The sequence below is a fragment of the Amblyomma mixtum genome, chromosome 2 (assembly GCF_055824585.1).
Source record: "Amblyomma mixtum isolate Tamu chromosome 2, ASM5582458v1, whole genome shotgun sequence".
Lineage (NCBI taxonomy): Eukaryota > Metazoa > Arthropoda > Arachnida > Ixodida > Ixodidae > Amblyomma > Amblyomma mixtum.
In genome coordinates, this window is record NC_143013.1 from 320046766 (window position 1) to 320072488 (window position 25723).

The following is a 25723-nucleotide window of genomic DNA, read 5'->3' on the forward strand; positions in this document are numbered from 1 at the left end:
GCTGTTGGTAAGACCGTTAGGCTCCTATTAGTCCAACTCCAATCTCTTTAGTTTCAATGGCCCGAAAGATAGCTGATAGTTTTTCGGCCAAGACCAACAATGCAAATCTTGCAGTCGTTTTTCCGTGACGAAAGCCCTAACCGTCAAGAAAAAGAGAGGGGAAAAAAACAGACCAATCAGTCCTGTCTTATCGCAAGATGCACATGCATGGCCCGCTATACTGCTAAAGGGCTAAAAATCCATTGGTGAAAGAGTATAGGCCGTCCTCTTCCACCAGCGGCATAAGGCGTTAACAACGGCAGCCGCTCCACGTGTGTTCATGGCACCCGTGTGCGTCCTGCCTTACAGCGGTCGGAGCACTTGTCCAAGCATGAGAACAGTGCAGCGGCTGATTAATTTCGCTGCCTGAGTTGCTCTACCGGAACGAGATTGGTTTGGCTACGTTCCTTAGATTGGTTTGGCTTGTACGATGCCAGTGCCCCAAGAACCGCTACGAGAAAGGCCAGCACCGTGTGTCGTACCCGACGTCACAGGAAGGAGCTGCGCCAGCTGTCGCCATCGGCGGCCGTGTATACAAAGTAGCAGCTGCAGCTCAAAGGACATAAGTGGTGGTGAACCGATTCTTCGGTTTCTAAACGGGAACTCAGAGCATGTGTGCAAATGGTGTGCCGCAAAACAGCACTAACCGCCCACAACCGTTTCGCAAGGCGGGAGAAAACACGAGAGCAGCACCATTTACACGATGGCAAGCTCGCACTTGAAGCTTGAACTACCCTCTGTGTGACGCATAATGACCTTATTCGCTTAAGTGCCATAAGACACAACAAAAGCTATACTACACGCCTGAAAATCCCAGCATTCCGTTATATGGTAGTGAATGAACTGCTAGAACCGAAAAGGACAGAACGCTACATGTGCGGATGAGCTGTGTTGCCACGCCAAGATGGTACGGAATCTGAAGTTGTAAAGTAATCAACACTCGTGGTAAGTACAGGTAGATGGCATCTTTCCGTCCAGTTCAGCTTCCCTGCAGTTCAGCTCTGGCAATTACTTCGCTGCGAACGAGAGCGGAAAGCCCGGGTGCTTTTACGCCCGCTAAATGACTGCCCCGAAAAGATTATGATCATAATTTTTTTAGAATGGCATGGACAATTTTATATTGTTTTTCCAATGCAATTTCAGAGCAATGCTATAAAATTGTTTCCTTTCAAAACTAGCGAAATTAGTCGTTATGTTTAGTAGAGCAAATTATTCAGGCGTACCCCTCCACATCTGGCTTGTACGAAAAGCATTGTTCGAGGCGTCGGCTCTTCCCTGACTCCAGCAGAGACTCTTGATCTTCTGTCTGCCGCAGGTGTCGTCGCTGTGCACCGCTGTAGCCGGGATGTCGGCAACATGCGGGTACCCATCTGTGATTGCCACCTTTGCCGGCACTTCCTTCCCCACTGAAATCAAGGCATGGCCTCTAATTTGTCGGGCAGGCCAACTATCGTCTAGGCCTTTGCAGTGCAACAACTGCTGCCGCTATGGCCATAGCGCCGGTGGTTGCAAATTCACCGTGCGCTGTTGTAACTGTGGAGATGGCCATGCAACGAACGCCTTGAGCAGAACGAGAAGTGCTGCCTTTGCGGTGGTGCCCAGGCTTCAAACTCCTCGAACTGTCCCTCTCGAGTGCAAGAGATTCAAACCCTTGAAATTATCGACAGAAAACGCTGTTCACACCGAAACGCTATATTAGAGGTGAAGGAACGGGCCTACGGTTATGCAGGTGTGACCGCTCATCAAGGAGTCATGCTAGACTCGGCGCTGCCTCATGCAATCCACAACTTGCAGAATAACGAGCGCCCGCTACAATTTTCCAACCAAACACCCTCGCTCGCAGACAGGAATCTCGCATTCTTCTTCGAAAAGGGGAGGGGGAGGGAGGGGGGGATGTCCCTTTATCTGTGTTTGACCTTACCTCGGCAGATGTTTGATATGTTCACATTCTTGGGTTTCTTATAATCTCACTTAGATATATATGCCTTTTTGCGCTCTCTTTTGTTTGGTTGTTGGGTTCACGTCTGTCACGCAGCTCATCTCTTGTTATCAGCGGATATATAAGTGCGCCTGGCTTCTTTTGTCGTCATTAAAGTTGAAAGTTGCGCTTCTTTCCTGTCGTCTCTATCCTTTTTCCTGTGAACGTCTTTTTAGCGCACAGCCTTTCAAATATGAAGCCCGTCAAAAAGCCTTACTTATCTGTGTGAGAGGGAAGCTGTTTAAAGGACACAATAGGGCCGGGGCGCGAACACGAGGAGCGGGTCGAGACAGGCACTCGTCAAGGGAATGCACCATTGTAACCTTTGCACACCTTTCCTTTACACCTTATCTCGAAAGCTGGTAGTGTCAGGTGAGACTTCAGGTTCACGCAAATTAGGGGCACCCCTCCTCACCTTTTCAAAGAAGGATACAGTGGAGGGCTACTGACTCCTCTCCCCTCGCGCTAACCCCTTCATTCAGCAGAGCAGGAAGCGAAAACGCGTCTGTGAACGAGAGTTTTTGGTTGGAAAATATCTTCCTGTAAGGCAGCTTTCCTGCAATTTTGAAAGTTGTCAATTGCGTCTGCTGTGAATGCTTCCATGGCTAAAATGGTTGAGAGGATCGTTGCAAGTGTTTCTGAATGCCTTGCTAACGTTTTCGCAACTCAGCTTACCTATGCCGTGCAGGCCGATTTGGCCTCTCTCTCGACAGTATAGACCAAGGCGGCGGACTCACCTGTGACGCACGGAGGTTGTTAAGAATCAATGTCTCCGCACAGGCCGCCATTAGAAACTCAACCTGCAACGTTAGAATCTTATCCAGTGATGTTAGCATATAATCGCACAGCTATCATTACGGAGTGCGCAGTAGAAGTAGGCGGTAGGATGGTTCGACAGGATAGCGGCAAGCTATCTGATGAAATATCTGATTAAGGGTGCACTGAAGAGGAATCTGAACTGGTATTTTTACCACTGGAACTTGATCTACACGTTCCAAGCGCTCTTAGAAACTTCAGATTATTGGCCTGTGCGGCCGATTTCCCTAATTTAAATTCGATTAAGCGTCCCGGATCCCGCTTTTCTTTTCTTTTTTTTTTTGAATTCGCCGCGGACGGTGGGAGGAGTCAAGCAACCTTTCAACTAGTCCCATGGCGGCTTGCCGCTCTGCCATCAGCGGAGTGAAACTTAGTGATCGGTGAAACCAAAGAGTCGACGCATATTTTTATTTCCGTGGGCCTAATTTGCAGCTATGTAGTTTCTGACTAGATCTATTTATTCACGAAAACCTAAAAAGAAAATAAAAGCGAAAGTAAAGCCGCCACGCGACTGCCTGAAAGGAACTCAATGCGTTGGCCGACTCCTCTCATCATCTGCAGGGAATTAAAAAAAAAGTGGGAGCCGGACGTAAATCCGATTTAAATTAGGGAAATCGGCCGGGCAATGATTCGAAGTTTCTAAGAGCGCTCAGAACGTGTAGATCGAGTTCCCGCGGCAAGAAGACCAGTTCAGATTCCTCTTCAGTGCACCTTTAAGAAACGCCAAAGCATAAGAGCGTTTAACCCTACTGACAGAATAGAACTGGCAGAGCTATCAAAATACATAAATAAGCTCAAGGTAGCCGACATGGGGAAATTTAACGTCGAGGAAATCGATGTGCTGTAAAGAATGGGGGCAGCCTAAAAGCAGTGAAGAGAAAACTAGGCATTGGTAAAAACCAGATGAATGCGCTCAGAGAGAAAGAGGGCAATGACATAGGCAGTATGGATAGTATAGTTACAGTAGCCTATACAATACAATCTGTACAATAGCTAATGTAATCAGAAAGTTAATGAGAGAGGCAGTAGATCACAGCAGTGGGACATCCCGCCAGTAACTAAGGAAAAAGTAATGAAAGCCGTAGGACCAATGCAAAGGGGAAAGCAGCTGGTGAGGACCAAATAACAGCAAATCTCATGAAATAAGGAGGGGAGATTCTGCTAGAAAAGCTAGGCAACCTGTATACGCAGTGCTTTGGGATATCGAGCATACCAGTAGCTTGGAAGAACGCTTACATTATAAGAAAGGAGACGTCAAGGATTGAAAAATTAGAGACCGATCAGCTTACTGTTTGTTGCTTGCAAGATACTTACCAAGGCCATCACAAATAGAATCAGGACAACCTAGCTTAGACTTCAACCAGTCAAATGATCAGGCAGGTTTTTTCGTAAAGCGTACTCGACAATATACCATATTCGTGCAATCCGTCAAGTGATAAAGAAATGCGCAGACTATAACCAACACCTATACATAGCGTTCATTGATTACGAAAAAGCATTTAACTCCGTTTAAGCCTCAACAGTCATGCAGGCATTCCGGAGTAAGGGTGTAGAAGAGCCTTATGTGCAAATCTTAGAAGATGCCTATAACCACTGTACAGCTACCATAGTCCTTCATAAGGTCAGCAATAAAATTCCAATAAGGAAGGCTGTCGTGTAAGGCAGGGAGACATGACTTCGCCAGTGCTATTCACCGCCAGTTTACAAGTGGTGTTCCGAGGCCTGGATTGGGAACAGCTGGACATAAGAGTTAATGGAGAATACCTAAGTAATTTGCGATTCGCTGATGGCATTGCCTTGCTAAGTCACTCAGGAGATGAGCTGCAAAACGCGATCAATAAGTTAGACAAGCAGAATAGAACTGTAGTTCTTAAAGTCAACATACAGAATACCAAAGTAATGTTCAACAGTCTCGCAAGGAAAAAGCAGTTTACAATTGATAGCGAGCAGCTGGGAGTGGTAAGAGAATACGCGTGCTTAGGGCAAGTAGTGGCTGCTAATGCGGATCATGAGAGGGAATTAACTAGAAGAATAAGAATGGGCTGGAACGCATATGGCAGGCTTTCTCGGGTCATGAATGGCAGTCTACCAATGTCCCTCAAGAGATAAGTATAAAACAGCTGCATCTTACCGGACAAAAGCTAACTGCGCTTGGAGTTCGTGATTTACGAATAAAAGATGTATTCGTCTTGTTGATGCCTTCTGATAGTGGAATCATCTATTTGAGCTTCCATTCCAGGCACTGAACACTGACGTCAGGGTTCTGTTGTGAGGGTTTTGGATGTTGTCGAAACGCCTCGCAGAAAGCGGCTTTTGATGTGCAGCTCTTTGGGGGAGGGGGGGGGGGGGTGACTAATTACTGTTTTGCTTGGTATTCTTAAAAAATGGCTGAGTCTTAGCTAAGGTTAAGCCTAGTCAGATGCGAAGCATATTGATGGCTAGGCTTGGTAAAGTTCCTCGCTTTGTTCTTCAGTTGTTGTAGAACGTTGTCGCCGTGCCGCATATTGAGCACGCCGCTTAGCCAGACGTTCATCCCGCTCTTCATCGGTCTCTGTGGCACGCTGAAGCTTTCGCTTCTCGTTCAAATCAGCCCTGCTTCTAGGCGGCATCCCAACACCTGGCCGCCTCGTAAGTGCCCGGAGAGAGAGGCAAGCTCAGCTTTATACCGCTGCTGTAGCGTCACGTGGTCAGCTGCAGCGCCTCTGATGTGGAGCCTCCACCGCCGCGGCCGACCGCGCGAGCCGGCAGCCCATCTCTCCTCTGCTGTGACGTCACGTTGTCACGTGGTCAGCCGGCGCGCCTCTGATGTGGAGCCTCCACCGCCGCGGCCGACCGAGCGAGCCGGCAGCCCATCTCTCCTCTGCTGTGACGTCATGTTGTCACGTGGTGTCACGTGGTCACGCTAAAGGTCAATGGTAGCTCCACCGCCGCGCTCGACGGGCTGTAGTGTAGCTCTAGTAATATGCTTCGCATAAAACAGTATGCTGCATCAAAGAGGACATGGAGCCACCTCAAGCAAAATCAACATGAGGATGAACCATAGAGCTCCAGTTACCACGATCTTCGCTTAGAGAACGTTCAGTGAAACGAGAAATTTCCGAGACATTTAAAATAATTGCAACCCTTGGAACCCTTTTTTAGCATCCTACAAAGAAACTTTCGTCCCGACAGCTCCGTTTTAAATATCAGCCTAAGAACAAAAGGAAACCCCGTATTTATCCATGTTCAAATTTAGTCTTCACCTGTTCTTTTCTGCCTACCCCTGTTATAGTCCGTTTAGGAGAGACAGCACCACGAAATGAACTCCAGATTCGAGAAGGCAGTCACAACCCCTGACGTCCCGGTCTATCTGTAGTAGAAAGAAAAACTGAGCAAATCCTTTCACCAATCCATCTAATCGAGGGAGCCATATGCATTCCGCCCGGTGCTTCCTTTTGCTGCTGCTTGTCTCCGGGGTAACCTAGCCTACCCCACACCCTTCTTCAGAATCAGTTTATTTTAATAAAATTTAACGTGGACAAATTTATACAGAATAAATTTATTCCGTATGCCAGGCAGAACAGTTACAGACAGAACAGTTACTTGTCTAATAAATGGCGGGCTATGGCGCTTTCTAGAGCGGCTAACGGCCATTAGGCGCGCCTCTGTTGCAGAGAACGGTGGCGCAGTTGCCGAGAATAGAGCAAATGTGCCCCAGCTTATCATCGGACACCAGCGCATCGGGGGCGTAATGACCGTGCATTTGCCCCCGGGCGCAGTGCCCTTGCGTACCCGTCGAGCGACGCCTGGACGACGAATGGGGATCGAAGGGAAAGTCAGAGAAAAAAGGAAGAACGAATGCCCTACATCTGAAGGAGGAAACAGAAGGGTACGAAGAGCGAGAAATGAGGGCTGCCCTGTGTTTCCTGCGATCAAGAGTTTGCTTTACACGCATTTTTTTGTTCGCCACTACAACTTTGTTCAAAAGCATGTATACTGTTGTTTTAACTGCTTTTGAACAAGCGCGGCTTTGAGCTCATCTGCCAACTGGGGACTCATGGTTAGGCTGCCAACCGGTGCGCACAGTTTCAAGCGCTTTATATGTAGCTATTGGTCAAATGTTTTAGGGTAATCCCCCAAGGTGGAGTAGATTTGTAATAAGAGAGTAATTATTCATTGACATCCACCCAACCGCAGTCATACGGCTACAAAGGAAAGCTATACAGCTTTCTCAGAAACTTCGCAGTTAAAGAAAAATTCGTCCTGGTCCGGGGATCGAACCCGGGACCACCGCTTCACCGGAGCAGTCGCTCTACCAATTGAGCTAACCGGGACGGCAAGCTTATGGTAGGGCGGCCCGGTTAGCTCAAGCTTGCATTCGGACCAGTTGGCGTCTTCGGTTTGCTTTTATGTATGTTTGACGTCCCAAAGCGACTAAGGCTACTAGGGACGCCGTAGTGAAGGCCTCCTGAAATTTCGACCACCTGTGGTTCTTTAACGTGCACTGACATCGCACAGTACACGGGTCTCTAGAATTTCGCCTCCATCGAAATTTGACCCCCGCGGCCAGGACCGAGCCCGCGCCTTTCGGGTCAGCAGCCGAGCGCCCCAACCACTGAGCACCGCGGCGGCTAGCTGACGTCTTCAAAGGTTTCGATTGCCGGTCCTCCAAACTCAAATCCACAACCCCTGTGCGATGTCAGCGCGCGTTAAAGAACCCCAGGCCACAAAAATTACCGAAGCCCTGCGATACGGCGTCCCTCCTAGCCTGAGTCGCTTTAGAACGTTGTGGGGTTTAAAATCGGGGGAGATAAATGCGTATTCCCCGTTTAAGCGCGGCTGACTCAGTTCAAAACCGCGTGGACCCCACCCCGTGGTCGCGTACGCTACTGAGCGCACGCCGACCACGGCGGGCCGTGCTCTGCGGGAACAAAGGAACGACACACTGGCTGACACAAACAAGGCATTTATTGCTATAGCAACAATAACGCCAGCTAGCAACAAAATACACTGAGGAATCTAGGATGTCCGACTCACCAGCACGGCTACGAGCGAACGTCCGCCCACGGTAGGGCAAAGGGAACTCCGAGGTCGAGCGGGACGGGCTCGGCGGGAGTAAGTTCCGACCGAGAGGCGCCCGTCGACGAAGAGCGAAGCTGCGAGCGAAACGTCTGCTCGCTTCCCGATCCCAGAGAGAAGAGAGCTAGCCTTCCCCCGCGCGCGAGCGGCCAAACACGCCATCCGTGGCGCTGCTGTCGCTGCGACGCGAGCGCCCTCCCCTGTTAGCTAGAGTAACCAAACTAAAGGGAGTGCTTTTCGGGGGCAGCTAACAACAGTGGGGTGCAGTGCGGGAAAGTGAACGCAGGGGACGAAGGCGTCCCCACAACGTTGGACTCTATAAACCCATACTCAAACCGAACACTATCTTAGCGTCAACTATCGTACCTCAGCGCAAGCTGCTCTCATTTATTTTCATCTCTAGAACATAAAGGGCGCTGCTTTGCCACAGCTCATAGCAGTGAATTGAAATGCTTTATAGAGTAGAACACGATTATTATCGGGTCCCGTTTCAAAATTCGCATTCTCATAATTACTCATCTATGCATCAGTACACAAACACACTTCACGAAGTCAAAGACCACAAGGCATTTACTAGGTCCACTTTTATTCAGTCCCAACCAAACAGCCTTGCTCACACATTTTCAGTGCTCCTCTAGTGCTCGGCTTGAATGGATTTACGTTTCAGCTGACATGTTAGCCAGTGTTTTTGGTTGCTGGATGCGACATTCTTCAGTGACCACTGCATTGTGTCTCTTCAGATAAGGGCGTGCAGTCGGCGCATACTCCATCCTCGATGGGAGCTGTGGAAGCTGAATAGCTGCTTCTCTCAGATGAAATCTTCAAACCTGCTGTACCTACTTGCTTGTAGGACACATGGTCACTTGGTGATTTCTCATTTTTGCAAAAATAGGACTTATTTAAGCAAGTAACAAAAAAATTGCTATTGAATCCTCAGCAAGAATCGATTTTTTGAAGAGACATCACCTTCGAGAGCTCGGCCGTACTTTGGTTGAGCTACATGAGTCAGAGAGGATTAGCCTAGTTGCCTATATAGAAGATATCACTGCCGCAATAGCAGAGCTTCAGCAGTTTCAAACCGAAAGGTATAAAGGGGCCTTGATAAGGTCTCGGTCCCGTAGGTTTTTAGATGACCAACCATGTCGACGGGCCCTGAGTGATGAAAGGCAGACTGCTCTTGCTAAAGAAATATTGGAAATTCAGTATGATGGTTGCGCATATAGCGATGGTCCTGGTATTACTGATGCTTTCTTTGACTATTATCGGAAGCTGTTTGGGGGTTGTGCGGCCATAAATGTGAGATCAGATTACAGTCGCTTATTTGAAGCATTTCCCCGAGTTGACGATGAACAGCGTGCTGTAGTGGAGGGGCCTATCACTTTGGACGAAATTAAATCTGCCATTTCTGATCTAACTGCTCAGAAATCTCCTGGGCCAGATGGGATTACTAGCGAGTTCTATAAAACATTTTGCACTTGCCCAGCGCGTCTTGATGAAAGTTTTCCAGTCTTCTTGCTGTGCTGTGAAGGCATGGCTTCATGCTAAGGAGATGAGTGCGCCATGAACGGTAAATTGCCGCCTGTGCAGTACACCAGTGACAACTGACCATTGTTTTATTCTTAGCACTGTTGTTGTGTTCTTCTGGGACATATTGCAACGAACAATTAAGAATGACGTTGGCGTCACACCCTACAGCATCCGTTCTTTGCCTGTGGAGAAAAACTGTGTTGTGCCATATGATCTATTTATGTCGCTGGGACTATTTAGTCTCTGGAAGAGCCGCATAATGGACGCCACGCCGAATCACCACGGTCGTTGAAATCTTTGTTTCGTGAACAATGCGCTTTGGTGCGAGTAGTATATGCTGCCCTGCAAGAACCGCCTAGCTGGCTCCTCCCTTATCTGGTTGCTTGTGTGTGCCTCCCAGACTTTTGATGTTTCGGAAGGTGGGGTCATGCGGGGGTATGGGGGCCTGGTGTTTTGATGGGTAAGCAAGCTTAATTTTTCTTTTTGACACTATTTCTATGCAATAAAGGAAAAAAAAAGAGCATTGCTAGCGTGTTCTGCGCGTGCTGGCCTTGGAATATTAGATACCTGGGTTCGATTCCCCGCTTCTCCACCAAATTTTTAATTTTTTCACCGGCTTTTTTGCGAGAGGGGGCCTTAATCATCGCGTTAAAAGCTGGCCAGCGGCCGTTGTGTGAAAAGTATAGAGAATCTATATTTGACAAGCGTCATAACGCATACAACACAAACTTTTAACCGTAATACTTTCGGCCATCAGTGAAATATGCAGCCTTCTTCCACCGTACTCATGTGTTGCAAGGAGCAATGAGCATTCATGGTGATTTGAAGAGTTCGGCCGCGATAATACAAATTCTATTTCCTTCCTTGTCCCAATTCGATGGCACTTGACATTCGCTTCAAGTTGAATAGCACCATAGTGGGATGCTGATTCGTAGCCTCACTTGCTGTGTCAGAATGCCAGGTGAGATCAGTGGCGACGTGCGTGAGTAACGTAACCCGATGGTTTGGGTTTGAACGAATTATTGCACACTACTTATATGTACGTTTCTTCCACCACAGTTATGTGCAGAAGAAAAACAGATGACAAAAAGGAGAATGAAAGGCATTACTAAAAATGATGTTAGAAATAGTTTTCTACTCACCAGAACGGCTATCAGAGCTATAAATTCAAAACAGTCTAGAGCATCATGCTTCAAAAAGCCGACCCGCCATCCCTTTCTAGCGAAATTATTTCATCACTTTCACGTAATATGTGTCTTTTCCTGGCGCACAGGACTACACGAATTTCACTGTACATTTTATTAACGTCGGTGCATTGCATTGCACCACTTCCAGGTGCATTCCGTGTCATTATAGATGTCGTGGCAGTGTATTGCATTGGAAAACATCTCATTTCGTCAAAAAGAGCTTGGTGATCAGAGGGCAGTGTTAGGTGGCCGCTAGTCCATGACTTTCGGCGACCTGGATGGCCCACTTGACGGCCCGGACTCGCGTCTTCGGGTCTGAGCTGGACATCACAGCCTTCCGTCGCTCGAGAGAAGGGATTCGTACTAGCTCCGCCGAAGGCGGATGTTCCCTACAATCCCATAAGACGTGGACGTAAGTGGCGCGTTCGCTACAGTGGAAACATTGGAGTTCGTATTGCGAGGGGTACATGAGTGACAGTTGCGCGGGGTTCGTCAGGGAGCGCGTTTAAAGCCGTCTCCCCGAGGTTTCTTGTGCTGTCCAAGGTGTGATGGTGCGTAATGTCATGAAAAGTGGTCATGCCGTCGGATGAATAGGCGAGCTCCCTATCCTGCTGACGAAACCACGGACTTTATTATGAGCTGCTTCGTTCCCCGCATTGTCCGAGTGGGACGGCACCCAAATCAGTTCGACCTCTCTGGGAGGTTCGGCTGCTTTTTCAAGACTGCTAAGGGTGGTGGGGGCTATTCGGCCCCTCGTGAAATTGCGAACGGCGAATTTTGAGTAGCTTAAAATAAAATCAGCAGTGGTATTAGCTATAGCTAAAGCCACTGCCGTCTCCTACGCAATCTCGGAGGAGCTTGTTTTGATAGTCGCGGCTTAATTGGGTTTCGCAAAGAATAACTCTGAATTTCATCCGAACTAAAAAAAGGTCAATGAGGACAACTCCTTTCGACATTTGTTTCAGAGCGAGAGCTCTATTTCGCGACCAAAGCTACAACAGCCAGGCCATCATTGAAACTTCCACCTTAACTTTCCATAAATAAATAACATAAACATTGTCGCGACTGGGATTCGAACCCGCGGTGGCGCGAACAGAACAGCTTCGTTGGCCACTCCACGTGAGCACTATGCTATCGCAACAGCCGATCCCGCCTCATGTTGGCTGGTCGGTCGGTCAGTAGGTCTCAAATAAAATGGCACATACTTACTACGGGGGAGTGACCAACACACAGGCGGTGAACTGCTGGTAAGAGGAGCGTTTATGGAGGAGGAAAAGGAGTAGTAATAGGGCATAGGCTAACAGATCGGATAACGCAACGACTGGGGACCTGTTAGCTTGGAGGTCGAAGATGGGACGATGGCTTCATGTGCAAATTCTAATGCAATGCACGTAATGGTTCAATTTTACACTGACTGAAAGAGAGAAAAATAATATAATAAAAAAATTTTAAACTGCAACACACTCTCACGTCTAGCGTTCCACATCGTCGTCTTCATCAACTTCCATCTAGGGAGCGAACAGACCTCGACCAGAGAATAACCCGAGCCTAATAACGTCGCCAGAAGTGCAGACGACCCAGCGAAGCAAAACCATGAGCCAGTCAGCCTAGGGTCTTGCTTTCGCAAGTCTACTCGGTTTAACGGGGTTGAAACCATATCATTATTTTTAATGAAAACATATTCTTTGTCTCTTTTTTTGCAATGTTGGTGTTTTTCCGGGAGCTAATGATGCATTTTTGTCGACAAAATTGGATTTAATGATTTTATCCTTATCTCAATCCAAACACTGTTGCCTGCACATAAAAGGACTCTGTGACTTCCACTTGGAAGCGATAGGCGGTGATGTCTAGCCTCAGGGAGAGAGAATGGATTCACCTGCAAAAATGTGTCGCGACACGCCACCCTTTGCGAAACGACAGCGGGTGAGGGCGCCTGTTTCATTTTCCTTTACATTTTCTCGCGCACAAGAGCTCCTTTTTTAGACAAACTGGTTTCCCATTAGAACCGGGAGCCTATCGATAAAAGTCAGCTTCAGTTTGCCCTCGGTACCCCTCTATACTTGTAGAGAGCTAAACAGTGCGTATCTTTTTCCACCTCAAGGGCAAAGCACTAGGGCCTCATTCTCTTCTATCTTTGCAAGGGGTCGATTGCCAGACCGACATTGCGCAGCTGGAGACGAGACGAGTGCAATGACCGGTGTCAGTTTGCGAAACTGCGCTGGCGCGTGCAACGAGCACCGACTTAATGCCTCTAGAAGTGGCGGCGGTGAACTCACCTAACCACGACGTGTGGCGGAAAAAGAAATTGGGACATGCTATCAGAGCCACTGCACACATTCCGTGAGGGTTTCTATAGCGCCCTCTATTTCGCGCCATGACGAAGGCGAATTTTATGGAGGTGGCTCTCAAGTATTCCTTGAACTGAATAGCTGCTTCATATACCCAAAAGGGAGCACATATTTTGTGGAGCACTTTTCTGGATGGCACACGCACCGTGATCTCGCGGACAAAAAACTTAACACGTAAGGTTGGCGACTACTGGCACCATTTTTTTTTTTTTTTAGAATCCTGCTTGTGACACTTTCAAACCTGCGTCTTCTCCGCAGCCCATGTAGAATAATTTTTCTTGTTGAAAAAGTGGATGCCTTGGTTCGCTTCTCTGAAAAAAACGAGGATTGTAGGGTTTAACGTTCCGAAGCGACAGTACATGGCTCCGGAATTAATTTAGGCGACCCTAGGTTCATTATTGTGCACCTACATCGCGCAGCACACGAGTGTTTTTGTACTTTCGTTGCTTCAAAATGCAGGCGTTGTAGCCGGGATCGAACCCGTAACCTTGAGATCAGCATCCTACCGCGCAAGCTACTCAGCCACTGTGACGGGTTCGCTTCTAAGAAGCAGTGCGGAGCTATATGTAGTTGCTTTCGTCATTTGTATTCTGAGGACGTAAATTTGATTCGAAGGTGAAGACCGTCATGCTACATAAAAGTTATAACCAGGAACATGCTGCACGTAATGACACTCCTGTAATTCTTTTTTTTTGTTTTCAGAGAAAATATCTATCGATATGCATTGAAAATTTGGAATACCAATATTTTAAACATTCTTTTAAACATTAATAACTTGCGGTCTCTCCAATGCATACCGTATTTATTGCCATAATGAACACACTTTTCCTCCCCAGTATGGTTTGAAACATTTGCGGCACCCTTATTGCACCGGTCGAAATATTTCGAAAATAATTTCGATCGTTATAAACGGGACAAAGGTTAGGAAGCAGGAATAAATATTTCATTGAGTAGAGCCGACTTTCTTGATAAATCAAAACACATTCTTAAGGATGGTCGCCTCAGCGGAGAGCAAGCCAAAAGTTTTTACCTTAAAGCCGCGCGTATAACTGGAACAACGATGCATAAATCTGTACAACGAAACAGAACCATGAGTTCGCTCAAGCACAGCTCACAACATTAAGCCAGAAGACCAAGTGGAAGAGGTCGCTGCAGTTACTAACATGGCAGAAAAAAGAGAGAAACCCTTTATGACAAGTCATGGTTTCGGTCTGTTCTTGACTTTCTCGCTGAACATTCCTATAGCCTGTTTGCCCCGCGAACTGAGGCATAGTAGTCTTGACATTCGGCTGATGGAGCTTTGCAGTATTGCTTAGTTGTTTCGGCGTTCAAAAAATGGCGCCTGCTTGTATTCACGATCATTGCCACTAGGCTGCGCACAACAAGGAAACAGTGCATTTATTGCGCGAGGGAGGAAAATTGCACTTTTCGGCAGCAGTCGAAATAGGTGGTCCGTTCATTATGCTAGCACGTTCATCACGCCAGTAAAAACGGTAGACGATGACGCGAATTGTGCCCGCTAACACGCAGAAAAGGCGGCGTTTGTGCGCCCGGATCGGGCGCATGCTACCAGGGACCAGACCATGGTGGTTGGTGTTTTCCGCTGCGTACTGTTCGGCTTACGAGTTCGGCCTACGAGGTGGCAAGCATTAAGGTCCCCCGACTGGCCACCTAGACTCTTCCAGACATCTCCACGCAGCCACAACTGCGACAGCCGAACCTCTCACCACCATCATGGTTCCTACCGAAGCGGTAAGCTGCCTCAGCAACGAATGAAAAGCCATGCGCAGCTATGCATCGGTCTGAGCCAGGCCCTGACTTGCGGCTTGCGGCCTCACTGGATCATGGACACATCAATCGCGTTGTTAGTAGACGTTGGCATCCGCCAACAGTTTGAGGCAATTATTCGCCTTTCCTTATGCCAAAACCAGTGGAAGGTTTACACTCCGTTGATTCTGAAAAAAGGAAAAGCGCGGAAATTGCCCCCCAAGGTAGTGAGCACATCAATTGCACTTTCTATCGCATTAAACTCATAAGGTGACTTAAACATCTACCTAATTTTAAGCCAATTTTGTTTCATTTGTGGGCGGACAAAATGTTCCCCAAAAACAAAAACGATTCAGTGGCACCCAAAAGAAGGATCTCGAGAGCTCTTTGGCGTGCATCTCAGGTTGGCACAGAATTAAATTCCCCTTGCCTGCCTCCTGTTTGCTATAGGAAGTACAGAGCGTTTCGGCATGTACCGACTTCATACATGATGCTAAGCTACTAATCCATACCCTTCATGGTAACTACGGAGAGGAGGAGGTTAAAAGCAATGATTACAAAAGATAAAGCGCAAGCGACGACTGCAAGGAGTTCAGCTGTGTCTCGGGCAGCTCCTCTTTAATATGTAATCACAAGGGGTCCAGGCAATTGCTGCCGACCCACTCTCGGAAGCGAGATAGTCTCGTAGCAGAGGCACGCGGGATTCTTGGCGAGACGATTGGATTGGTTGCGGCAGACTGCAGGCTGCGGTCCAAAGAGAATTTGTTTACCGACGTACCTCGCCACCGCCCCGAGCAAATACTGGGCTCTTCGACGATTCCTAATGTACGGGGAATATTTCTTTCTTTTACTCTGCTCGCTTCTTTACTACCCGCCGATACTGGTACACGCTATAGCCTGGAATGACGGCTAACAGAGGCTGTTTATCTTTTTTGTGCGCCATAAAGACCAGAAGAAAAGAGTTGGCGCTCGCAAGGAATAGCTACTTAAGCGTTACTTTGATAGCCAGTTGGTTAGTTTCTTGGTTGAGGTTCTCCCATAAGGCGTGCTGTGCCTGTACCGTCAGATGCAGTGCATACACTCAGGATTCATTCACTAGATTAGGCAGGAAGTTATTGATGGGTATGTATAAAAAGCACGTAAAGGAGACTTCCACTGTGTCGCATGAATGACGAACAATCAAGCAAAATTCAAAAAAAAAATAGCAAGCTACGTTTTCCTACCGACTGCTTCAATCTTGTACAGGGGTAAAAACAGTACACTAAGAAAATCAAGATTGGTGGTAGAAAAAAACCGTGGTTATTGTGCCTATTTCGCCTTCCCAAGAATTAAAAGTTGCCAGCTGCGCCATGCATTAAGCATTCGTAATTAGGATAACCCATTTTCAAATGTGCGCTGAGTTTATAGTATGAAGGCATTTCTGCCTCTCGCTTGTACGCGCGATCTCCTTGGTTGGGGTCCCTGGTGTCGCCGAGTGCGTAGCCGATTCCAGCGGGCTCAACCTTAACCCCGGTCTGGTGCTCGGATTCGCGGGGCGAAATGCTTGAAGACGTGATTGTTTACCACATCTCGTGCTGAAGAAAATACGAAGTCATGGCGTTACTTATGCAAGCTACTCTTGGGTCATTGAAATCGAATCTACATTTTCACGGATTTTGCTCTTCTAGGCCGCTTTTATTTTCTCCATTTCGCTCCTCTCCAGAAACAATGCGCAGCCGAAGCCTCTTGCTACTGCAGAAAAGCAGCTCTAATCCAGATGCCGGTGCAAGCAATCAGCCCTCGAGGAAGAGAACAAAACAGCAATGGTGCAAATTCTTGTTCCTTGTTTGTAAAGCACACGCGTACTACTTCTAACGCGAAAGTAGTACCCAATCCAATCTGACATTGTTTACTTGAATATTAGTGCATTCGAAGACAAACATTCTCACTTGTTGTTAAGTCACCTCGATGAGATACAACAAAAAGAGCTCTTTTTAATCTCCTTAAAGAAAACAGTGGCAATTTTGCAGCTAAAAAGAACATTTCATCAATTCGAGATCTGATGAAGCAGCAAGCCAAACATTTGTCATTTTGGGACTCCAAGACTTGCTTTTCAGGTCTTATGTCTATCATTTTGTGCAGCAGGCTCGAGGACGCGTGATTTTCTCTAAAATGGCATTGCAAACATCTACAAGACAGAAGTCAACAGAGCCTGTACACGATAGTTTATAGCATATGGGGGTTTAACCTCTATGAGAGAGGCCGTTGTGAAGGTTGCCGGACATTTCTACCACGTGGGGTTCTTTAACGTGCACTGACATCGCAAAGTACACGGGCCTCTAGAATTTCGCCTCCATCGAAATTCAACCGCCGCGGCCGTGATCGAACCCGCGTCTTTCGGGTCAGTAGCCGAGTGCTATAACTACTGAGCCACCGCGGCGGCCTATGTACAGTAGTGAACTGAATGATGATATTTACAATTTTCTGGCACATATTCAAGATATCACGAATACAAAAGACCTATTTGCGATTTCTGAATACATTGATGCAATAACGCCTTCTTCTTCCGTCTAGAGCTTCCGGGGGCGTAACTATCTGCCTTCAGTTTATTTTTCATTTTTGTTCTATCATGGACGCTTCTCACTGCGTTCATTTGCCTTCTGTTCTAAATTTTAACTCGCTGGCACTTTCAGGTGATGTATTCTGTGGTTTCATGCATTATTGCATATTTTCGTAAGCAATGGGCGGAGTGTGTGGTTAACATACCGCTATCAGGACTCCTCAAATGAGGGTTATCTGAGGCAGCAGCTATGTGATGAAAAGCCAACAGATTGCACTGGATTCCTGAGTAGCGCAGTCTACGCCTTCACAAGTTTTGAAGAGATGTAGTTTCAGAGGAGATTTGGTTTCTCGGTCTTCGCACGAGACACGCCAGAACGACCAACCAAGCTGTTAAGACATTGTTGCCGCGCCTAAAAAATTCTAGACTGACCGTTATTGACATTTCAGTAGATTTATTTCTGTTATCAGGCTCTACATTAACTGCATGGACTCTGAGACGTCATACGCAATGTGCTCAACTAAACGACAGATGCCCAGCTGAAACACCACGCAACTTTGAAAAGAACTAGGTTTCCACGACTATCTAGGTAAAGGAACGCCCGTTGTGGATAGGTCACGAAAGGAGAATGATTTAATTGGTTGAATCGAATTCTGGTCGTGCGGCAATGATGGCATTCGGCTGTATACGTCGCCTTAGACACAATTTATATGGACTTCGTTCTCAGTTTACCACGTTAAACCAGAGGTAGGAATGCAATAGCACAGGGCTGATTCTCCACTCGTTGAGTTCGTCTCCTTGAGTGTATTGAAGATACCATGAGCTAAGAAGTCAATCAAGGCATTCATGTAAAGGTTATGCTTCCATAGGCACGCAAGAATCTGGGATTTCAGCATGTATTCCAATTACAGATTTATAATAAGGGAGTAATTACTCATTGACATCCACCCGAGCGCAGCCATACGGCTACAAAGGAAAGCTATACAGCTTTCTTAGAAACTTCGCAGTTAAAGCAAAATTCGTCCTGGTCCGGGGTTCGAACCCGGGACCACCGCTTCACCGGAGCAGTCGCTCTGCCAATTGAGCTAACCGGGACGGCAAACTTATGGTAGCGCCAGAGCGAATTGATATATAACTCGAAGTGGGAACAGTGTTGGTAAAAGGCTTAGGGGAATCCCCCAAGGTGGAGTAGAGTTTCTACAAGGTGTTTCTACCCCACCTTGGGGGATTCCTCTAAACATTCCACCAATTAAAGATTTACGGTTGCAGATTTACGACCTGAAGCACTTTTCTATGATTGTGAAATATTGTATGAAGCAGAAGACGGTGGACTTCAAGACGTGGTCAAGCTATCTAGATTATTTCAATTGAATATATTTGGACTAGCGCCGTGCGTCGTCTGAGAGAGAAAAAATCCAGCAGCTCCTAGCATACAGTCAAGAGTGGGAACCCTGGGCTAGACATTCACTGACAGCTCCCTGGACTCCATGCTTCGGCAGGATAAAGCAGTGATCGCCGCAGTAGGCTTGCGTGTGAAGTATTGGTGCATTAGGTTGGTGTGAAAAAAACTATTTAAATTGTCTCATTTTGATATAGCGAAACATAATCACCGTTATTTTCACGCAGCACAGAAAGCAGTTCTGTAAATTTGTTGTGGGAACAAATTGTCAATAAATATATTTAAAAACATTGGTTGCTATTGTATAAAGAGTCACTGTCATCACACCAGCCTCGCGCGCAAATTTTAGCGCGCTAGAATGTGTTAAATTTTAAAAACCTAAATATTTCACCTCAAAAAGAAAAACGTACTTGGTCGCTAGAAGTAAAATGCGAAATTGAGAAACGCTTCATTTAGGTAAACATTTATTGTGAGTCGACGTTTCGTACAGAGGCTGTCTTCAAAAAGGGAAGCCTCTGTCTTAAACGTCGACTCGCAATAAATGGTTACCTAAATGAGGCGTTTCTCAAGTTTGCATATATATATATATATATATATATATATATGAGAGAAGCCAACAGCCACAGAAACCAAGGGAGGCACGAGATTTTTCATTTATTGATTTATTTTGTGCTCAATATGTTATCGCTTGAAGTTAATTGATTAGAAAAGCAGAAGAAAAACAACCACATGCGGTAACATATTCAGTAATATTCTAAATCGAACAACAGCACAAAATAAATCAATATATATGAAAAATCTCCTACCTCCCTTGGTTTCTGTGGCTGTTGGCTTGTCTCATATTTATAACGAGCCCCTCATTCCCCTTCCCTTGTTTGCTCAATTGCTTAGCGAGGGCCTCGGTTCTGGCAGCCTTGACGCCATAGGAAGCATAAGAGGGTTCTCACACAGCTTCCACCCTCGCCGTTCGATGACGTTCTACGCCACATCAGCGGTAACTCAGGACGTGCAACGTCCGCCGCTTAAGAACGTGGGTGACGCTGATGAACACTCGCAAGGTTAGGTTATTTGTAAACATAAATACCCCCGAAAACAGAAGATTTGACAGCCGTCGCCGTAGCTCAGTGGTAGAGCACCGGACGCCTAATTCGGAGGTTGTGGGTTCGGATCCCACCGGCGGCATGCGGTTGTTTTTTCTTCTGCTTTTCTAATCAATTAACTTTAAGCGATAACATATTCAGTAATATTCTAAATCGAACAGCACAAAATAAATCAATAAATGAAAAATCTCCTACCTCCCTTGGTTTCTGTGGCTGTTGGCTTCTCTCATATTTATAGACCAGAATTTTGAGCCTCTCCTGGGCGCGGCCATTTTGCGCCGACTGGCGCGCCGCGGTGCGGGCGTTTCTTTGGGGACTGCGGGGCTGCGGCAGTTCCGCGGCCGCGCCTGCATATAGCCGCGCTTCGGGCGCTAAAAAAACATTGTCGACCATACTTCCGCTGCGTGGCTGTGTTGCAGGAAGTATTAACGTTATCAAAGCGATAACATTGAAGCGTTTTAATGACATTTAGTTTGACATTCAGGTTAATTGTGCCGGCGCACAGAACGCGCTCGTGCTTATATCGAATTCCGTCTTGGTGCTCCACCGCAAAGAAACTTTTTGTTCAATATCAAGCATTAGGTGTGCGGCTAGCATGCAGTTCCAATTCCCATGCGCTCTTATTCCTTCCTACCGGCCGGCCATAAAGCCCCCCCCCCCCCTTCCACAAACAGGGCTTTCTTGTCGCCGCGCCAGTTTATCATCACATTACCGCTGTGAGCTCAACTGAGTCGCAGCGCCAACAGAAAACACATTTTGTCATGGTTTATGCAACCTGGTGCATAAAAACGTACTTTAGCTTAATTTATCAAAGCTTGAATAGATATGAGCAGCTAATCCAGCTTTCACTAATTCTGAGGTCCGAAGTCGCGTTATTTTATTCAGGAGCTCTCGCCGCGTGTGAGAGCGTTGCGTAGCCGTTTGGCTAAGTGTGGAAAATATAATGAAATCACGCATAGTATTTTCATATGAATAAGGTAGATACCGCACCGCTGCGGTGGCTCAGTGCTGACGGCTCTCGGCTCTGGCCCAAAAGACGCGGGTTCGATCCCGGCCGCGGCGGCCGAATTTCGATGGAGGCGAAATTCTAGAGGCCCGTGTACTGTGCGATGTCAGTGCACGTTAAAGAACCCCAAGTGGTCGAAATTTCCGTAGCCCTTCACTACGGCGTCCCTCATAGCCTGAGTAGCTTTGGGAAGTAAAACCTTAATAAACCAAACCAAACTAGTGTAGATACCAACAGCAGAAAGATACTATAGATAAACCTTTACCCCCCACATCCTTCTGACATGCGTGCGGAAAAAGCAGCTGAAATCGGTAGCGGTCGTGCTTACAATCCTGTGCATGAAATGTGTTTAATGGGAACAAGAGCAAGCTCAGCGCAAGGATGCCGAACACGTACTGGTGATCGAAAACACGCGCTCCGTCGGGACAACCTTCCGTCTGCAGCTCGCCTATCCAGTTACTACTCCACTGAGTCAAATCAATAGATCTACATTCTGATGCATAAAATTATCATAGATGATATCGCACGTAAAAGGCGACAACAAACGACACGACAGCGCAGAAATCTGCTTAGAAGTGCCGGTTTCCAGTCCGTACACTACCTGGTCGACTACCCTCGGATGTCACGTTAACGAGTAACTGCGCACAAGATAACCGCAGTACTGTCTGGAAGAGGGAAAATGTGAGTAGTGACGCACATCACACACCCTCATACGTTAGCTGATGGAGCACAACAACGGCAGAAGCGAACATGTATACATGCGTTCTACGCGCGGCGCCGGCGCGACCCGCAGTCCCTCGGGCCGCGCGCGCCGACAGATGGCGACTGGTGTCGAGAGTAGGAGCGCGCCCGCAGCCTGCGTGCGAGGGTATATATATATATATATATATATATATATATATATATATATATATATATATATATATATATATATATATATATATATATATATATATATATATATATATATGTGTGTGTGTGTGTGTGTATATATCCGCCTGGTTACAATTACAGATCTGTAGCTGGTCCTTAGTAATAACCATATCAGTTTTTAGAATTTCAAAAACGCGACATCCCTTGGCGCTGTGGCTCGACAAAATTTGCCTGTTTCGACTTGTTACATGCACTGGAGGGGTTGCTTTTACTGCATGCCTTGAAAAGCGCATGAATGTTCGCACGATGCAGCCAAAGAACCACCTGGGGTCTTTAACGTGCACTGACATCGCACAGTACACGGGCCTCTAGAATTTCGCCCCCCTCGAAATTCGACCACCGCGGCCGGGATCGAAACCCGCGTCTTTCGGGTCGGCAGCCGAGCGCATAACCACTGACGCACCGTGGCGGCCGTAAACGGAAGATACAGTTCAAGGATTGCTCGAAGGTACTATTGTGGTATTCGTGTACCCGTTGTGTCACAAGTCGTTGCCGAGATATCCGACATTGTAAAAGACACGAAATAAAGATCCCGCGGGGGTCATGCGGCCGGTGGAGAGCGCCTGATCACATCAAACGACAAAACGAGCAAAGTGAAGAGCTATGAGCAGGCCGGTAATCAGGGATATTGAGTTCGTCGACACATTTTTCTCACTGTCGGAAAAGCAATCAGCACCTCCACTTGCACTGATCGCTCTTCGCTTCCTTTCTGAATGCTCTCTGTAATTACTGTGATATTTAGTGACGTGCGTTTATGTTTCGTGTAGAGCTTTTTATTACTGTTGGCTTACCCGTTTGTGTCGTTCCACAGTAGCGGCGTTTTCTCCGAAGGAACCCCATCCGTCAGGCAGCTGTAGCTGTAAAAGATTCCCATCAAGCTAAGTAAGCCGATTTCGTATCGGAGCCTGCCCTAGACAAAGAATAGTATAATGCACAGACTTCGTCTCTCAGTTTCTGGAGTTGGTTGAGCCGGATCAACGTTGCCGGCGTAACCGAGCGAACGAAAGTACCACCACTCGCTCATAGATGGCGCCAGAATGATGAGTCATCTATGACGCATCACGCGTCACTATGACGCACCGTCGTCTATCACCGCTGCATGAGCGGAGAGGTAAGGCCATGGAGGAAGAAAAACTAGGAGGGACCATGACGTCACAATCTTGAAGCCTAGTCATAAAAAATATAATGGAAAGCATCATGGGAAATAGGCCCTCACGTGACAAGGCAGTGGTAGCTCTTAGCCGGATTTGGTTTCGGTTTCGCTCTCTCGCTGTACGAGCAACTGCGCGACCATCTGCTTGCGTTCACTGACGGCTCCGTGGTGAGCGCAAACTGCTCGCTCGCCGCAGCTGCCACCATCCCCGAGTGACGCGTGCGCTGACTGCGGCGCAGTGGAGACACTGGAGCACATGCTCCTTCGCTGTGCCGCTTCTACAGTGCCGCGTCGCGAGATTCTCGCGGCCTGCAGGGCGCTGGGAATCATCCCGGACAGTCTCGAAGCGCTCCTATGGCCCCGCGGCACTGTACGCACCCGTGATATTCTAGCCTCTATACCCGTGACAGAACTGTGGTGAGCCACTGTGCGTTCATCGAGCAGGCGGGCTTGACTTCCCGCTCGCTCTTCGCCAGGTAGTGCACGCGTGACACGAACGCTCCGTGGGTGCTACCTCCGACGGTATACGCGGCCGGGCGCCCAACCCCGGCCGCTAGTGCAGTGTACCGCGCGCGCGATTAGTCCGAGACATGACGCTACGAGCGCGCGGCTATGTATACATACAGTTTACTTCTTTTTGTAAGTGATTGTGCGCAGTGGCCGGGAGACCCCGCGCGCAGGGGCAGACGTAAAGCCGCCGGCACTCTCTCTCGACAGCGAGAGAGAGAGAAATACTTCACTGCTGAATTTCACGTCGGCACCGCCTATGTGCGCGCGCGTATTCGGCACGACTTGTGCCTCGAGAATAGCGGAGAACGGAGGGCCCATGGGCGGGCCGAAGTCCGCCTGCCCGAGAAATAGAATCTTGCGCAGCGCGCCGGAGCGCTCGTTCAACACGTCCGTCCGCCGTGAGCGCTCTGGAAGCCGCTGCGCCCTTCTTTAGAGGCTCGTTTCTTCGCCTACTCTCGAGTTCTCCGCTCATAGCATGCGCTGAAATAAACGCTCCGTATGTGTATAACGACGAAAGGAATTCCTCTCCATTCTCTTTATGAACCACAGTTGAACAGTGACGAGGTCGCGGCCGCACCCTTTGATGAAAAGTTTACCCGCAGTTTTCTACAGTGCACCCAAAAACTCAAGAGTGTAATCAACAGAGACGCGGAGCCTTCAGACAACCTCGAGCTCGGTACGCATTCCGCCAAAGCTGCAACACAGGCCCTGCGCTACTTCGGAGCACGGACGTTCACTAAAAAGCACAGCTGGCTGGCAGTCTGGTAACTGTGGAGGAGGGCCTATTTCCCATGAGTCAGTGCGCAAAAGGGCCCTCGGCAGCGGCGTCAGAGGAGGATGGCTTGCAGAGGCTGAGCGCACTCCCTCCTAGTTTTTTTACCTCCATGGGTAAGGCGGCTTGGGGATGGGAGGTCTGTCTGCGACAGCACGCGCTTTCGCGCGGCCTCCTCATAGTCGCGCAACGCTCCAGTGCGTTGCGCGGGTGGTGGTATGATGAAATGTGCTGCACGCTGTAGACTGTCCCCGTCGGCCTCGCCACTAACAGCGTTGTCTTCCTAGTACAAAGCGTATGCTTATATAATGTAATACAAAACAGTCGCAGCCAGTTTTTTCTGAACAATAAGCGACGCTGCCGATGGAAATGCTTTGTGTGCCGAAGCTGCTAAACTAGCTGTCAGAACAGAGGCTCAGTGCCGCCGACACCAGAATCCAGAGGTGCGCACCGCCGCCGAGAGGACCGTTTTCCAAAGCGCTAAAAGAGCACGGACAAAGAGGGAACAGACAGGGACAAGAGCTCGTCTCTGTCTGTTCCTTCTTCTTTGTCCGTGTTGTTTTAGCGCTTTCGAAAAATGTCAAACGTGCACCATCTAGCCAGATCTGAAACTCTTCCGAGAGGACCCTGCCTTTCGTGCCGCCGAAGCAGACAGCTGCGCTCAAATTCTGTTTTAGGGAGTACCGTAATCTCCCTTAGAATTCTTCCTCTCCCATAACAGTTGTCGGGTATATACAAATCCTGCGCTAGGAATACCACGCTGCCTAACAACTGTTTCTATTGAAATGTTTGGTTATCGCCCCTATCCTAGGCCTTTTTTGTTGCACTTAGCAAAACAAGAAAGTACGTTAAGAAACGGTAGCTTCTTCAGGATTACACTCCTGCAGTCCTCTTCTAAAGCGTGCAAGCATAAAAAAGGTGTTAAAATAACATAGCAAAAAAGCGTCGTGTGGAAATTCAAACTACCCTTTCTACTTATAGACTTCATCATTTATAATCACACCACTGATTCTCGCACCACGTTGCTTATTTGTTGAGAATTCTTATTCTTTCTTCTAACACTGCCTATTCACTAAAAGAAGGCCAAAAAAGCGACGGACGATTTGCGTAGTTCGGCCAAATAAGAATCAAGTGCGCGCATTTTGGTTTTAGCTCTGGTGTTTGGATCCATTGCTCAGTGATGGAAGTTGCTCGGACTGCGATAATAGGTGAATTCCCATATACGGGGAAGTAAAAAGATTTTTTTTTACATTCTGCGCCACCCAAAAGTGCCCCACGATCAGAGACGGTGTACAGACGATGTCTAAAAACAATGAACTTGAGGGGATGCAAACTGATGTTTTATGTACATGAATTTACATATCTTCAGCGAGTTGAGCAGCGAGCACAACAACATGGAACTGACTGCAAGGCATGGAACTGACTTCACTCCTCGGCTTAGCCGATGATGCAGGGCATCTAAACCTAGCTCAAAACTATTTTCCAGAATCCGGGGCCCGGTTTTAAATACCTAGAAGCCCGGCCCACAACTGGCATCCCACAGTCACGGTAAACTCACCACATTATTGGTTTACAATTCGCATGGCACGTC

General features: G+C 47.7%; 1 non-coding gene across 1 annotated transcript; it reads left to right on the forward strand.

Annotated features, from left to right (window-relative positions):
* Positions 1–19768: 19768 nt before the first annotated feature.
* TRNAR-CCU (transfer RNA arginine (anticodon CCU)) lies at positions 19769–19840 on the forward strand. The gene has a single exon. It is a non-coding gene; the product is annotated as a tRNA-Arg (tRNA).
* Positions 19841–25723: the final 5883 nt, after the last annotated feature.